The sequence below is a fragment of the Gossypium hirsutum genome, unplaced genomic scaffold (assembly GCF_007990345.1).
Source record: "Gossypium hirsutum isolate 1008001.06 unplaced genomic scaffold, Gossypium_hirsutum_v2.1 scaffold_205, whole genome shotgun sequence".
Taxonomy (NCBI): Eukaryota; Viridiplantae; Streptophyta; class Magnoliopsida; order Malvales; family Malvaceae; genus Gossypium; species Gossypium hirsutum.
In genome coordinates this window covers 1687-5000 of record NW_024402876.1, presented here as the reverse complement: position 1 = coordinate 5000, position 3314 = coordinate 1687, and the positions used below count along the sequence as shown (strand labels likewise).

Here is a 3314-nt window from a genome sequence, read left to right as displayed (position 1 = left end):
GATAAACTTTGATTTTCGGCTAACCCAACACTAACCCTTCGATATATTTCTTGCTGGAAGTATCCTTGATCCCATTGATAACGAGTAGGACCAAATAATTCGATGGGGGTAGTTGCTGAACCATACCACATAGTTCTGGCAACAACAAAAGCTGCAAAAAAGACAGCAGCTATACTACTGGAAAGGACGGTTTCAATATTTCCCATACGTAATCCTTTGTATAAACGTTGGGGCGGGCGGACACTAAGATGGAATAAGCCCGCTAATATGCCCAATGTCCCTGCTGCAATATGATGAGAGGCTATTCCTCCCAGAACAAAAGGATCAAAACCTTCCACGCCCCACGCCGGATTTACAGGTTGGACCTTGCCAGTTAGTCCATAAGGGTCCGACACCTATATTCCAGGACCATACAATCCTGTTACATGAAATGCGCCAAAGCCAAAGCAAGCCACTCCTGAGAGAAATAAATGAATTCCAAAAATCTTGGGCAAATCCAAAGAAGGTTTTCCTGTGCGCTCATCACAAAAAATTTCTAGATCCCAATATACCCAATGCCAGATAGCTGCCAAGAAGCACAAGCCAGAAAACACAATATGTGCTCCGGCCACACCTTCGTAACTCCAAATACCCGGATTTGTTATAGTCCCCCTGTAATACTCCAACCACCCCATGAATTGGTTATTCCTAAACGAGTCATGAAGGGTATAACAAACATACCTTGTCTCCACATTGGATCAAGAACGGGATCGGAGGGATCAAAAACGGCTAATTCATATAGAGCCATTGAACCGGCCCAACCAGCAACCAGAGCCGTATGCATTATATGAACAGAAAGCAAGCGACCGGGATCATTCAATACGACAGTATGAACACGATACCAAGGCAAACCCATGGAAATACCCCTTTATCAACGAAAAATAGACACTATGTAACTTTATTGCATTGGAATACCTCCCCTTTTCGGTGGATTCTTTCAGAGAAAGGATTAATATTTGTTCTATTCCATTAGTAATTAAGGGAAGAATTCGGCTCAGAAGAAAAAAGAGAAGCAGATCTATTCTATACCCGATAAGTATCAATACGCAATGGGGGTTGATCCTATTTTTTATGAATGAACGCATCCCTATTTGTTCGTCATTCAAAGGACCTATTGGTAAGAATTCTCTTTCATTCATTCTGTCTTTCTTTATTTTGTGGCCTTATTCTATCTATGTATAAAATATGAGGCCAATATTATTAAGACCATTATTACGCTTCCAGATCAAAGTGAAATATAGTATTTAATTCTTTTTCTTTCCTTTAATGCCTATTGGTGTTCCAAAAGTTCCTTTTCGAAATTCGGGAGAGGAAGATGCAGTTTGGGTTGACGTATAGTGCGACTTGTCAAATATATTGGGTCATGAAGAACATAAGCCAGATGACGGAACGGGAAGACCTAGGATGTAGAAGATCATAACATGAGTGGTTCGACAGATTTGGATTCCTATATATCCACTCATGTGGTACTTCATTGTACAATATATATAAGAATTATACGAATCCATCTGTATAGATATCATCATCTACATCCAGAAAGCCGTATGCTTTGGAAGAAGCTTGTACAGTTTGGGAAGGGGTTTTGATTGATCGATCAAAAAGAAGAATCTACTTCAACCGATATGCCCTTAGGCACGGCCATACATAACATAGAAATCACACTTGGAAGGGGTGGACAATTAGCTAGAGCAGCGGGTGCTGTTGCGAAACTGATTGCAAAGTAGGGGAAATCGGCCACATTAAAATTACCTTCTGGGGAGGTCCGGTTGATATCCAAAAACTGCTCAGCAACAGTCGGACAGGTGGGGAATGTTGGGGTGAACCAGAAAAGTTTGGATAGAGTCGGATCTAAATGTTGGCTAGGTAAGCGTCCTGTAGTAAGAGGAGTAGTTATGAACCCTGTAGACCATCCCCATGGGGGTGGTGAAGGGAGGGCTCCAATTGGTAGAAAAAAACCCGCAACCCCTTGGGGTTATCCTGCACTTGGAAGAAGTAGAAAAAGGAATAAATATAGTGATAATTTGATTCTTCGTCGACGGAGTAAATAGGAGAGATTATTTCTTTCTTCGTCTTTACAAAAACAAAAAAATATATTTTTAAAGTAAAAAATGGCGCGTTCACTAAAAAAAATCCTTTTGTAGCAAATCATTTATTAAAAAAAATCGAAAGGCTTAATACAAAAGCGGAAAAAGAAATAATAATAACTTGGTCCAGAGCATCTACCATTATACCCACAATGATCGGCCATACTATCGCTATCCATAATGGAAAAGAACATTTGCCCATTTATATAACGGATCGTATGGTAGGACATAAATTGGGAGAATTCGCACCTACTATAAATTTTCGCGGACACGCAAAAAATGATAATAAATCTCGTCGTTAATATTATTATAATTTATTATAATAAAAAATAGAGATTAATTAATGAATTCATTAGTGAGAGGTAAACTTTATGATAAAGATAAAGAAACACAGGAGGAACCCATATACAACTTCAGACGAAGTATACGCTTTAGGTCAACATATATGTATGTCTGCTCACAAAGCACGAAGAATAATTGATCAGATTCGTGGACGTTCCTACGAAGAAACACTTATGATACTAGAACTCATGCCTTATCAAGCATGTTATCCCATTTTAAAATTGGTTTATTCTGCAACAGCAAATGCTCGTCATAATAGGGGTTTCAATGAAGCGAGTTTAATCATTAGTCAAGTCGCAGTAAATGAGGGAACTACTCTGAAAAGACTAAAACCTCGAGCTCGAGGACGGAGTTATCTGATAAAAAGACCCACTTGTCATATAACTATTACATTGAAAGATCTTGAATTTGAACCACTTGACAGATATATGCTGCGCCCAAAACCAAAAAACACCGGATGGCTAAGATGGCTAAAAAAGGGATAAATAAGAACACAAATATGACATATCCTAATATTTAGTAGTGGAGGATTATGGGACAAAAAATAAATCCACTTGGTTTTAGACTTGGTACAACCCAAAGTCATCATTCTCTTTGGTTTGCACAACCGAAAAAGTATTCCGAGGGTCTACAAGAAGATAAAAAAATAAGAGACTGTATCAAGAATTATGTACAAAAAAATATGAGACTATCTTCTGGTGTCGAGGGAATTGCACGTATAGAGATTCAAAAAAGATTTTTAATGATTTCTTAAGATTGGCACTCGAACAACTGTGAGATTGTTGGATCTATTCTACCGAGTTATTTGATCTATCGGGTTATTTGAAGATGCACGGTAGATTCAAAAGA

General features: G+C 38.5%; 1 pseudogene; it reads right to left on the bottom strand.

Annotated features, from left to right (window-relative positions):
- LOC107934249 (photosystem II CP47 reaction center protein-like) overlaps positions 1–984 on the bottom strand; it is a 3129-nt pseudogene extending 2145 nt beyond the window's left edge.
- Between the last annotated feature and the right edge of the window lie 2330 nt (positions 985–3314).